The sequence below is a fragment of the Triticum urartu genome, chromosome 3, assembly GCF_003073215.2.
Source record: "Triticum urartu cultivar G1812 chromosome 3, Tu2.1, whole genome shotgun sequence".
In the NCBI taxonomy this organism is placed as follows: domain Eukaryota; kingdom Viridiplantae; phylum Streptophyta; class Magnoliopsida; order Poales; family Poaceae; genus Triticum; species Triticum urartu.
Genome location: NC_053024.1, coordinates 30,874,631 through 30,888,991, shown reverse-complemented (window position 1 = coordinate 30,888,991; position 14,361 = coordinate 30,874,631). Strand labels below are relative to the sequence as shown.

Below are 14,361 nucleotides of genomic sequence, written 5' to 3'. Positions count from 1 at the left end.
CTATGAGATTATGCAACTCGCGTTTACCGGAGGAACACTTTGTATGCTACCAAACATCACAACGTAACTGGGTGATTATAAAGGTGCTCTATAGGTGTCTCCGAAGGTACTTGTTGGGTTGGCGTATTTCGAGATTAGGATTTGTCACTCCGATTGTCGGAGAGGTATCTCTGGGCCTTGCACATCACTTAAGCCTTGCAAGCATTGGAACTAATGAGTTAGTTGCGGGATGATGTCTTACGTAACGAGTAAAGAGACTTGCCGGTAACGAGATTGAACTAGGTATTGAGACACCGACGATCGAATCTTGGGCAACTAACATACCGATGACAAAGGGAACAATGTATATTGTTATGCGGTTTGACCAATAAAGATCTTCGTAGAATATGTAGGAGCCAATATGAGCATCCAGGTTTCGCTATTGGTTATTGACCGGAGACGTGTCTCGGTCATGTCTACATAGCTCTCGAACCCATAGGGTCCGAATGCTTAAAGTTTGATGACAGTTATATTATGAGTTAAAGTTTTGATGTACCGAAGGTAGTTCGGAGAACATCAACATCGTCACCACGCCGTCGCGCTGACGGAACTCTCCCTCAAAGCTCGGCTGGATCAAAGTTCGAGGGACGTCATCGCGTTGAATGTGCGTAGAACTCGGAGGTGTCGTGCGTTCAGTACTTGATCGGTCGGATCATAAAGACGTACGACTACATCATCCGCGTTGTGCTAACGGTTCCGCTTTTGGTCTACGAGGGTACGTGGACGCACTCTCCCCTCTCGTTGCTATGCATCACCATGATCTTCCGTGTGCATAGGAGTTTTTTAGAAATTACTACGTTCCCCAGCAAATAGTAACGTTTGCAACCACAACAAGCACATCCTCGCAAATACCGACAGGTGTAGCAGTTGATTTGTCAGCCATTTCCAAAGATATCGTAGTAGGTGTCAACTTATTCAAATCAAGTCTATAATATAAAGAGAGAGGCATGACACTAAGTATGGTATAGTTGGTACTCCTGGATCTCCTGGAGCATGGTATAGTTTTAACATAGTTTCTTTTAATGGAGCATGGTATAGTTGGTACTCCTGGATCTCCTAGTTTCTTAGGTATTCCAGCCTTAAAAGTATAATTAGCAAGCATGGCGGAAATTTCAGCTTCCGGGATCTTTCTTTTATTTGTAACAATTTCTTTCATGTACTTAGCATAAGGGTTCATTTTGAGCATATCAGTTAATCGCATACGCAAAAAGATAGGTCTAATCATTTTAGCAAAGCGCTCAAAATCCTCATCATCCTTTTTCTTGGATAGTTTAGGAGGAAAGGGAATGGGTTTCTGAACCCATGGTTCTCTTTCCTTACCGTGCTTCCTAGCAACAAAGTCTTTCTTATCATAACGTTGATTCTTTGATTGTGGGTTATCAAGATCAATAGAAGGTTCAATCTCTACTTCATTGTCATTACTAGGTTGAGCATCAACATGAACATCATTATTAACATTATCACTAGGTTCATGCTCATTACCAGATTGTGTTTCAGCATCAGAAATAGAAATATCATTGGGATTCTCAGGTATGTCATCAACAGGTTCACTAGAAGCATGCAAAGTCCTATCATTTTTCTTTTTCTTCATTTTAGAAGGACTAGGTGCATCAATATTATTTCTCCGAGAATCTTGCTCAATTCTCTTGTGTTGGCCCTCGGGATACAAGGGTTCCTGAGTCATTTTACCACCTCTAGTCATAACTCTAATAGCATTATCATTTTTCTTACTATTTAATTCATTGAGCAAATCATTCTGATATTTAAGTACTTGTTCTACTTGAGTGGTAACCATAGAATCATGTTTACTAATAAGTTTTAGTTCACCTTTAACATTACCCATATAATCACTCAAGTGTTGAATCATATAAGCATTATGTTTCAATTGTCTACCGACATAAGCATTAAAATCTTCTTACTTAACCATAAAGTTATGAAACTCATCTAAGCATTGGCTAGCAAACCTAGTAGGATGGATTTCAGCTTTATCATATCTATAGAGAGAATTTACCTTTACTTCCTGTGTAGGGTTATCAAGATCATGTATTTCTTCAACATGCGTTAAACTAAGACCATGTATTTCTTCAATAGGAGGTAAATTCTTAACATCTTTAGCTTTAATACATTTTTCTTTCATAGATTTCTTTGCCTCTTGCATATCTTCAGGACTGAGAAATAGAACACCCCTTTTCTTCGGAGTTGGCTTAGGAGTTGGTTCAGGAATTGGACCAGGAAGTGTCCAATTATTTTCAATAGTCAACATATTATTCAATAAAATTTCAGCTTCATCTGGTATTCTTTCCCTGAAAACACAACCAGCACAACTATCCAGGTGGTCTCTGGAAGCATCGGTTAGTCCATTATAAAAGATATCAAGTATTTCATTTTTCTTAAGAGGATGATCAGGCAAAGCATTAAGTAATTGGAGAAGCCTCCCACAAGCTTGTGGGAGACTCTCTTCTTCAATTTGCACAAAATTATATATTTCCCTTAAAGCAGCTTGTTTCCTATGAGCAGGGAAATATTTAGCAGAGAAGTAATAAATCATATCCTGGGGACTACGCACACAACCAGGATCAAGAGAATTAAACCATATCTTAGCATCACCCTTTAACGAGAACAGAAATAATTTAAGGATGTAATAGTAGAGAGTTTTCTCATCATTAGTGAACAGGGTGGCTATATCAGATTCAACCAAAGTAATTATATCAGGATCAACAGAGAATTCATAATCCTTATCAGCAACAAAGATAGGTGAAGTAGCATAAGCAGGATCATATTTCATTCTAGCATTCAGAGTTTTTTTTTTCAACTTAGCTAGTAATTTCTTAAGATCACTCCTATCATTGAAAACAAGAAAATCTCTAGCAGTTTCTTCATCCATAACATAGCCCTCAGGCACAACAGGTAATTCATATCTAGGGGAGAATCTTCATCGTCACTTTCATCAATACTATCAGTTTCAGTAATTTCATTCTCTCTAGCCCTGGCAAGTTGTTCATCAAGAAATTCACCAAGTGGCACACTAGTATCGAGCATAGAAGTAGTTTCCTCATAAGTATCATGCATAGCAGAAGTGGCATCATCAATAATATGCGACATACCAGAATTAATAGGAGAAGCAGGTTTAGGTGTCGCAAGCTTACTCAAAATAGAAGGTTAATCAAGTGCAGAGCTAGATGGCAGTTCCTTACCTCCCCTCGTAGTTGAGGGATAAATATTGGTTCTTGGATCTTTCAAGTTCTTCATAATGATAAGAAGATATAAATCCCAAGTGACTCAAAGAATAGAGCTATGCTCCCCGGCAACGGCGCCAAAAAATAGTCTTGATAACCCACAAGTATAGGGGAGCGCAACAGTTTTCGAGGGTAGAGTATTCAACCCAAATTTATTGATTCAACACAAGGGGAGCCAAAGAATATTCTCAAGTATTAGCAGCTGAGTTGTCAATTCAACCACACCTGGAAACTTAACATCTGCAGCAAGGTATTTAGTAGCAAAGTAATATGATAGAGGTGGTAACGGTGGTAAAAGGTAACGGTAGCAAAAGTAATATTTTTGGTGTTTTGTAGTGATGATAACAATAGCAACGGAAAAGTAAATAAGCGAAGAACAATATATGGAAAACTTGTAGGCAATGGATCGGTGATACAGAATTATGCCGGATGCGGTTCATCATGTAACAGTCATAACCTAGGGTGACACAGAACTAGCTCCAGTTCATCAATGTAACGTAGGCATGTATTCCGAATATAGTCATATGTGCTTATGGAAAATAACTTGCATGACATCTTTTGTCCTACCCTCCTGTGGCAGCGGGGTCCTATTGGAAACTAGGGGATATTAAGGCCTCCTTTTAATAGAGTACCGGACCAAAGCATTAACACATAGTGAATACATGAACTCCTCAAACTACTGTCATCACCGGGAGTGGTCCCAATTATTGTCACTTCGGGGTTGTCGGATCATAAGACATAGTAGGTGACTATAGACTTGCAAGATAGGATCAAGAACTCTCATATATTAATGAAAAGATAATAGGTTCAGATCTGAAATCATGGCACTCGGGCCCTAGTGACAAGCATTAAGCATAGCAAAGTCATAGCAACATCAATCTCAGAACATAGTGGATACTAGGGATCAAACCCTAACAAAACTAACTCGATTACATGATAAATCTCATCCAACCCATCACTGTCCAGCAAGCCTATGATGGAATTACTCACGGAGGGCGGTGAGCATCATGAAATTAGTGATGGAGGATGGTTGATGATGACGATGGCGAAGGATTCCCCTCTCCGGAGCCCTGAACGGACTCCAGATCAGCCCTCCCGAGAGAGTTTAGGGATTGGCGGCGGCTCCGTATCGTAAAACGTGATGAATCCTTCTCCTTGGTTTTTTTCTCCCCGAAAGTGAATATATGGAGTCAGGGTTGAGGTCAGTGGAGCGTCAGGGGGCCCACGAGGCAGGGGGCGCGCCCATGGGGGTATGGCGCGCCCCCACCCTCGTGGACAGGTGGAGGCCCCCCTGACATGGATCTTCCTTCCAGTATTTTTATATATTCCAAAATAATTCTCCGTTGATTTTTAGGTCATTCCGAGAACTTTTATTTCTGCAAAAAAATAACACCAAGGCAATTCTGCTAAAAACAGCGTCAGTCCGGGTTAGTTCCATTCAAATCATGCAAGTTAGAGTCCAAAACAAGGGCAAAAGTGTTTGGAAAGTAGATATGACGGAGACGTATCAATAACGAGTGAAAAGAGCCTATGCTTGGGGATGCCCCAAGGCACCCCAAGATATTATTCAAGGAGAAAAAAGCAACTAAGCCTGGGGATGCCCCGAAAGACATCCCCTCTTTCTTCTATCAACCATCGGTATTTTACTTGGAGCTATATTTTTATTGGTCACATATTATGAGTTTTGCTTGGAGCGTCTTGTATTATATGAGTCTTTTCTTGTTTTGCTTTTTCGTTTGTCATAAGTATCCTTGTTGGACACACCTATTTGAGAGATCCAAAATTATGCTATGATTTGTTAGAATTGCTCTTTATGCTTCACGTAAATTTTTTGAGCTATGGAATTGCTCTGGTGCTTCACTGATATCTTTATGAGCATGGTGTACTTTAATATTTTTGAAGAAATTCTCTCGTGCTTCACTTATATTATTTTGAGTGACAAAAAAATGTATGCTCATGTTCTTCACTTAAATTTGTTTGAGCTATTCAATAGCAATTGCATCATATGAAACTAGTCCCGAAGTGATTGATATTCAAGGGGGATATAATTAAAACATTCATGAAGATCATTGGAAAAAATAAACTTGATTCTTTGTAATAGTTTTGAGATATGATGATAGTGATATATGAGTCATGTTGGTGAGTAATTCTGCTTTACTAAGAGTATTGGTGTTAAGGTTTGTGATTCCCTATGGAAGGATGAAAGTCAATAGTTATGCAATGAAATTGCATCCTACTTATGGTGCATTGTTCGGTGTTAGTTATGCTTAATGCTCGCTTATGTGATTTTTCGTTTCTTGGTTGGTTGTTTCTCAATCTATTTGCTAGCCTCCATAATAGAAATACTACTTGTGCATCCAAAATCTTTAAACCCAGTTTTGCCATATGAGTCCACCATACATACCTATATGCGGTATTTCTGTGCCGTTCTAAGCAAATTTGTATGTGCCATCTCTAATTTTCAAAATGAACTTCCTTTTTTTGCTCATACCGCTCATGAAGCGTCAGGGGGTGGCCAATATTGTCCATGCTAGATGTGTTATTCTCAAGATTTGTGTTTATTCACTTGACATTGCACGAGAGTACGGTGGTAGTAGGGATGCCCAGTCCCAAGAAATGAAAAATGAATTTACTTTCTGTCGTAAAATAATAAATTCCTTGAAAGTGTTGGTATGGAAGGCACCCGTGGATAGAGCTAGCCATGGATTGTGGAAAAATGGTGGAAAAAAGAATAAACTTTATTTTCTGTTTGAGAACCGCCTATGATATATGTAGCATGGAAAGTGTTGGGAATTACTCGGTCGTTTTCATTTACCGGAAAAGTATGTCTGTCAAAATTTTTTATCTCTCAATTTAAGCTTTAAGCCGCGGCACCTCTAAAAATCTCTACTTCCCTCTGCGAAGGGCCTATCTATTTACATTATATAATTTTTATTTTTATTTGAGTCTCCATCTTCTCTTCTAAAGCACCAACTAGGGAGCACTATGATCATACTTGAGTATTGGAAGTAGCTAATATGCGAGTGTGTTTCATGAATGGATCAATGATTGAGCATGATGGGCTAGGGATAGCTTTGTTTAGTGTTGATATTTTGAAAGACATGGTTGCTTGTTGATATGCTTGAGTATAGAAATCTTCATTTCAAAAGACTATTGCTTTGAACCATATAAAAGCCCAAATGTCGATGCTAAAAAACAAGGAATATGTGATGAACATGTTAGGTAGCCTTCCACATCAAAAATTCTGTTTTTATCATTTACCTACTCGAGGACGAGCATGAATTAAGCTTGGGGATGCTGATACGTCTCCAATGTATCTATAATTTTTGATTGTTCCATGGTGTTATATTATCATTCTTGGATATTTTACAATCATTTTATAGCAACTTTATATCATTTTTTGGGACTAACCTATTGACATAGTGCCTAGTGCCAATTGCTATTTTTTGCTAGTTTTTTACTTAGTAGAATATCAGTACCAAATGGAGTCCAAACGCAGTGAAAGTTTTGTAGATTTTTTCTGGACCTGAAGACACTGTATGTGCCAAGAAAGTACCAGAGGGGAGGCCCGTGGGGAGCACAACCCACCAGGGCATGCCCAGGAGCCCAGGCGCGCCCAGGGGGCGTGCCGCCTGCCCCCAGGTAGTCCCCCTGCACCGCCTCTTCGCCCTATAAATTACCAAATACTTCAGAAACCCTAGGGGACTCGACAAAACACAATTCCAGCCGCCGCAAGTTACAGAACCACGAGATCCAATCTAAAACCGTCACGGAGGGGTTCATCATCCTCATTGGTGCCTCTTCGATGATGTGAGAATAGTCCACCATAGACCTACGGGTCCATAGGTAGTAGCTAGATGCTTGTTCTCTGTCTTTTGGTTCTCAATACAATGGTCTCTTGGACATCTATCTGATGTAACTCTTTTTGCGGTGTGTTTGTTGGGATCCAATGAACTTTGACTTTATGATCAGATCTATATCCATGAATATTATTTGTGTCTTCTTTGATCTCTTATATGCATGATTATTTATAGCCTCGTATTTCTTCTTCAAATGTTTGGTTTAGTTACGCCAACTAGATCGATTTTTCTTGCCATGGGAAGAGATGCTTTGTGATAAGTTCAATCTTGAGGTATTCGTTCCCAGTGACAGAAGGGGTAGCAAGACGCGCATGTATCATTCTTATTTCAGTACTCTGTTTTTCCATGAATTTAATACACTAGATGCATGCTGGATAGCAGTCGATGCGTGGAGTAATAGTAGTAGATGCAGGCAGGAGTCGGTCTACTAATCTTGGATGTGATACCTATATATTGATCATTGCCTTGGATATCATCATAATTATTCAATCTTCTATCAATTGCCCAACAGTAATTTCTTTACCCACCGTGTGCTATTTCTTGAGAGCAACCACTAGTGAAATCTACGACCCTTGGGTCTATTCTTCATCATATTTGCTTTGAGATCTATTTTTATTCGCTTTTATTTTCAGATCTATTATTCCAAAGACCCAAAATATATTGCTGCATTTTTTATTACTTATTTTATTTATCGAGAGCTATTTATCCAATCTATCACAAATATTCTCCCGTCAACTTGCCAATTTCTGGCGCCGTTACCTAGGAGGGATTGACAACCCCTCTTACGCGTTGGCTGGCAAGTTTTGTTCTTTGTGTGAAGATACTGTTTACATAATGTTGATTGGTACTCCTACTGGATTGATACCTTGGTTTCATAACTGAGGGAAATACCTACCATAGCTATACTGCATCAACCCTTCCTCTTTCGGGAAATACCGACGAAGTTTCAATTGACATCACTTACCGCGCCGCATGCATGCCGACCTGGAGCATGCAGTGGCCGACATTGATGTCATGATGTGACAGGAGGGAGGGAGGGCGGCGCAGACCGACGTGACCTCTTCATAGCTGCCGCTTCAATGCCGACACAGGTTCCCGAGGAACCAACTCCGGTCGCTGTGCCGCATTGAAGTGGACAACCTCTTCGCCTGGCCTGCGCCGCAACTCTTTAAACTATGCGTCGGTAGCGCACATAGCCGCTTTCCTCCTCCCTGAGCACTAGCCCCTCCCCTCCCCCTTCTCTGTGCCTAAGCCCCTCCCCCCCTCTTCGCCCCAAGCTCAGGTGATTCCAATGTAGTGGTGCTCCACTCCGGCAGACGTAGTAGGCGGAAGCTCCTCCTCCGACGGGTCTTGGTGCCGCCACCCACACTCTCCTAGCCCGTCAGCATCCACGGCTGCTGGTCCCCCACCAAGTAGGAGATCGTCGTCTCCTCCGGTGACGAGGAGGACCAGGCAACGCCCCCGCAGCCACACGAGCCACCGTTGTAGCCGCCCCGACCCCTCAAGGAGGCTGCTCTCACGGACGATATGTTGTACGTCAAATCGAGATAATGACGGAGCGGTCACTCCATACATGGGGCCCTCTCCGCCATCGCTGGAGCGCATGAAGGTGGATCCGCTGTCCCCGCCACGCCAACACGTCAAGCCCAAGCCGGCATCCTCAAGCCATGCTACTTCAATGAAGCAGGAGCCAACCCCTCCCCGGCACAACTGCCGCATCCATATCGGACATTGCATGGTGAGGAGCCGGCCTCGCCCTCGCACCACCGCGGCATCCTGATCGGACGCCATGTCAAGGTGGAGCCCCTGTCCCCGCCATGCAGCCGGTTTGATAGAATTTCATGAGGTTGGGTCGAATTGTTGGCTGGTTGTATATGGCTAGCATTGGATGGCGTTCCCTGCCCGCAGACGGATGCGGGAGAAAATTTCTGGGTTGCCATTTGAGATGTCTTATAATTAAAACCCGTAAGAGGTCCTATGCATTCACTTTATTTTCATCGTCTCTCACGGTTGTTATGTGGAGTAAAGTACCTGGGAAAAATAATTATAAGTACAATCCACATACTAGAAGTGTACTCCCTCTGTTTCTTTTTAGTCTGCATATAAGATTTGGTCAAAGTCAAGCTTTGTAGAGTTTGACTAACTTTATATTAAAACATATAAACATTCACAATATGAAATCAATATTATCAGATGCACCAAGAAATGTATTTTCATACTATATAGTTTTAGTATTGTAGATGTTCATATTTTTTAATATAAATTTGGTCAAACTTTGTGTAGTTTGACTTTGATCAAATTTTATATACGGAGTAAAAAGAAACAGAGGGTGTACAACGTACAATAAAGTCTCGTGTCTCCTCAATGGGAGTGAAAGTAAAAAAGCAACAATAGTACGACAGTGGCCGACCATTCAGAGCTGGCGATCAGGTCAGAGCGTTTATTCATATGTATTTGTGACTTAAGCATACTCAGAAACGTCGGATGGCGCGATACGCGGCAGCCATGGTGGGCAGTGGTTGATTAGCGAATAGTAGAGCAGTCGAGGGAAGGGCTGATGGCGTATGGGATGCTGACGCTGCACTTGGAGGGGATGTCGGCGGCCTTGCCAGCGTTCAGCCCACCAGCAGCGCTCTTGATGCAGTTGCACGTCGTTTTCTTGTCAGTGGTGCTCCGCACGGCGCCGGCAAGTCTCCTGATGCCGCTGCAGCAGGGCGCAGACGGGTTGGCACCGTTGCCTCGTGCATAGGAGATGCAGGGGCTCAAGGCGGAGTTCACCTGACCGCATGAGATGGCCGCGTCGGTGGCTATGAGGAGCATTGTCGGCTTGTCGCCATCAGGGCGACCAGCACGAGCTGAGCAACTGCAGCACGGGCCATCTCGATCTAGCTAGCAATAGTAGTGGTGGTGAGCTCAGCTGCAGAAGATGAGATAACTAGATTTTCTAAGTGATTATACTGGTGATGAGTTTCGTAGAGGGGTGCATGGGCTTAAATAGAGCTTCTAACCAACATGGTACCACCTATTGTGTCCAGATGGATAAATCCGATTAGTGGGAGGCAGCACATAAATTTTTGTTGTTGGATGTTGGAATCGGTTGATGGATATATTAATGCGTTTTGGAGATGGTTGGATGTTGTATTCGGCAGCTGATGGATGGACCAGGCATGCATGTGTGCATTCTTGCAGTGGAGTGTGGTTGATTCGTGGCTTCGTGCACGGCTGATTAATAGCGACATGTACTCTCAAAATCACCGATCCTCGAGTTGTTGATCAATAATTTGGTGAGCTCGACTAGTGAACTACACCATATGATGACGCAGGTGGACGTGCACTGTCGGCGATCAACTACCTTGCCTTACATTGTCCCCTTGTCACAGTTTAACATTCATTGTTGCCATATCATGAGCTACATTTTAACTAGTATTGATTTAGATTATATGAAGACAGTATCTTTCAGGTAAATTTGCGGTGTATCATGATGCTGCCAAGTATTGCGTCCACAGAGATAAATCTGATTGGTGTTAGCCAGTGCATAAATTGTGGTTGCTGTATGTTGGAATCGGTTGCGGGGTATTAATTAATTTTGGAGACGGTTCGATGTTGGGCTCGGCGGATGGATCGACCAAGCATGCCTAGCGGTGGAGTATGCTTGATTAGTGCGTGCAGGGAAGATTAGTAACGCCATGTACTCTCACAATGATCGACCGTGGAGTCGTTGGGTGCATTAACTTGGTGAGCTCGACGACTGAACTAGCTATACCAATCTGTTGTTGCATATGGTCGTGCAGTGCTGGCAATCAACCACCTTCCTTACTTTGTCCAGCTTATGGTTCATTGATGTCATATTAAGAGCTAGTATATTTTAATCATTAATTTAGTTTATATGAAGAAATGTCTTTGGAGTATTATGTATGACACGGCGAACCGTATTTTGCTTCGGCGTTCCTAAATATCAATTTTGTTATGCAAGTGGCTTTGGTGCATCTGGATCCTGTACGGCAACGCTGAAGCGGAATATGGTTGCGCCGTGCCGCTGCTATCTTTGGTTGTATGCTCCACAAGTGGAGCCATTAGGGATGAAGTTGGAGAGGTGTAGCACTACTGATGGATCCAGGCGCATCGAACCATTCGACGTGCCACCATTGCAGAGTCTCGATCGATATACACCGTTGGGCATCTTCAACGGCGACTCTCAAATCACAGGTACACATACTTTTGAACCGTACCGTTCGGACCATGAAAACAATCCAACACGGTCCTGTATCGGGTCGTAGGGCTGTCCGGACCATGATTTTCCTGCAAACCAGAATCAAACGTGGATGGGTTTTACGGAATTCTGGACATAAGAAACGATGAAATTTGACGCCGCTGGCCCACCCAAAAGGAAGGCGGAGCCATGTTTTTGTAGCAACCCACACTGTTTCCGCCCTAAAATCCCCTACTCTCTTCACTCAATTCCCACCCTTTTCTCCCACCCTCTACATCCTTCCGCCACCGACGCATGGAACCTTCGGAGAACCTATCGGAGATGGAGGTGGCGGCGGAGGTGCAGGAGGATCCGAGCATCATGCTTGCTCGGAAGATCAGCTCGGCCACGCAGCAAACTCGCCGCGTCAAAGTGAAGGCCGCAAAGGAAGATAAGCTCAAGAAGTGGATGGCCGCCGGTGGTCGTGGTGCTGGCATCCGGGGTGGTGGTCATGGAAAACGTGGCGGACGCCGCGGCGAAGGCCAGGGTGCCCAGACAGGCACGCCAATAGTACAGGCGTAGCCGTGGACGGAGCCTTACAAGTCCCCATACTTCTACGCGTCCAAGCAACTCGGGACCGCCGCCGGGACGGTGCCTTACATGGTCGAGGTAAACGTGGCGCCACTCTTCTTCGAGTGTTCTTCGCTGATACTTGTCCGGGCGCGGACACGGGCGGGGAGCAGATGGGTGCTTGCACGATGTTTGCTACAATGCCTAGAGCGGGGGACCCAGCGTCTGACGGCCCAGACAGGGAGATGCTTGACATCATCCATGACGGAGGCGAAGGAGGAGGATGTGGCTATGAGGACGGACCAGTGGAAGACTCGGATCCCACCCAGTCTGGCAACTACGCGTAATAGCAAACCTACACCCAAACGGGCACGCAACTGTCTTACATGTAGACTGGCATGGGCACACAATGACAACACCATTTTGCGCGCTGGAAAGCAACAATAGGATGAGGGTGAGGAGGAGGAGGAGGACAGCGATGACGATGATTCGGATGATACAACGGGTGATTCGATGAAGATGGGTAGAGGAGAAAGCTTCAACAAGCAGGAGGACGAGCTGTTGTCCGATGCATGGTTGGGCACCAGCCTCGATCCGATCAATTGCATGGAGCAAAAGGGCACAACATTTTGGAACACCATTCACATTTGGTTCGACGAACACAAGCATTTCTCCCTGTTTTCCGACCCAGTCATCCGCAACCGTCAATCCAGGTCCCTCAAACCATCGATGATACACCATCCAAGAGGCCGTCATGTGATCGCAGGGAGGGAGGGTGCCGCTGAACGCCGCGACCTCTCGGCAGCCGCCGTTTCAATGCTATTGCAGGTTCCTGAAGAACCAACTCAGGTCGTGGCACCGCATTGAAGCGGACCGCCCCTTCGCACTGGCCTTGACGCGGATATTTAAACTATGCGCCAACAATGCACAGAGTTGCACACCCCCTTCCCAAGCACAACCCCCTCCCTGTCTCCGTGTCCGAGCCCCTGCATCCCACTCTTCGACCCAAGCTCAGGCGATGCTGACGTCGTGGTGCTCCGTGCTGGCACGCGGAGTAGGCGGAAGCTCCTCCTCTAGCGGTTCTTGGCGCTGCCACCCATGCTCTCTAGGCCTGTCAGTGTCCACGGCGGGTAGCTCCTCCACCAAGGAGGATATCGTAATCTCCTCTGATGACGAGAAGGAGTAGGCGTCGCTGCAGGAGCGGCCCGGACTCCTGAAGGAGGCCGCTCTAATGGACAAAGATTTTGTTTGTCAGGTCGAGATAATGACAAAGCGGTCACTCCATTACAAGGGGCCGTCGCCACCATCGCCGATGCTCGCGAAGGAGCCATTCACTACTAGGGAAAACCTTATACACAAAATGTTACCAGTAGCGCTTGTTAAAATGAGGCGCTACTGCTACTTAGCAGTAGCGCGTCTGCTAGAACGGCGCTGCTGTTATCCGCTTAGCAGTAGTGCGGCAGGAACAGAATGCGCTACTACTATAATTGCCACACCGTTCCCGACGTGCTAGGTATAGTAGTAGCACCCTTCTACGAACAGCGCTACTACTACGGATTTTAGCAGTAGCGCGTTTTGCCTCCCCACGCTACTATTAAAGTTATTTTCACCTACCCCCCTCTCCTCTGCTTCCTCCCCCAATTCTCCTCTACTATTCCTCGTCGCCTCCGCCTCGCCGCCGTCTTCCCCGACCCCGCCTCGCCGCCGTCTTCCCCGACCCCGCCTCGCCACCGTCTCCCCCGACCCCGCCTCGCCTCCGCCTCGCCGCCGTCTCCCCCGACCCCGCCTCACCGCGCCTCGGTGCCGCCGTCTCCCCCGACCCCATCTCTCTCCCCGCCCTCTGTAAGCACTCTCACCTTCCAATCCCTCTTCTCTGCTTAGTATGAACCCTAGCTATTTAGTGCTTGTTATTATGAACCTAGGCTATTTTTAGTTCTAGTTAGTTAATTACTTATATGGTAATTAGGGCAGTATTTCCTAGGTACTAATTAGTTAGTAAGAACTAGGTACTAATTAGGTATTAGTTTATTTTTATTTATAGTAAGTTTATTTTTAGTAAGAACTAATTGAATTAATAGAACTCGTTAGTAAGAACTTGTTGCTATTTTTTTAGTTAAAGCATTTTTTCTCGCATCGATGTGGACGATGCCTATCCCGCATCCTCGTCGTCGAGTCGGCGGAGGACGACACCTGCTTGACCAGATGGGCCATGTCCGGGACTGGGCTCCGCCGGGGTGGTACTGGGAGGCGCTACCTACCGGGGGGCGCAGGTTGGTGAGGAGCCAGCCTGTCGTTGACCCGAACCTTCTTTGGTGGCAGTCGCGTGGGCCAGTGACGGTCCAGAGGCTCGAGGACTCAGCGGAGCTGGTGCGTCACCGTGTCAGTGAGGAGGACGCGCACGTCTGTCGCTACTTGTTTGCGTTGGAGCACAGGTTCTCCAATACCTGGCAGGTTCTCCAGGGATCTC

General features: G+C 45.0%; 1 pseudogene; it reads right to left on the bottom strand.

Moving 5' to 3' along the window:
- Positions 1-9,358: 9,358 nt before the first annotated feature.
- LOC125547799 lies at positions 9,359-10,097 on the bottom strand (annotated as a pseudogene).
- Between the last annotated feature and the right edge of the window lie 4,264 nt (positions 10,098-14,361).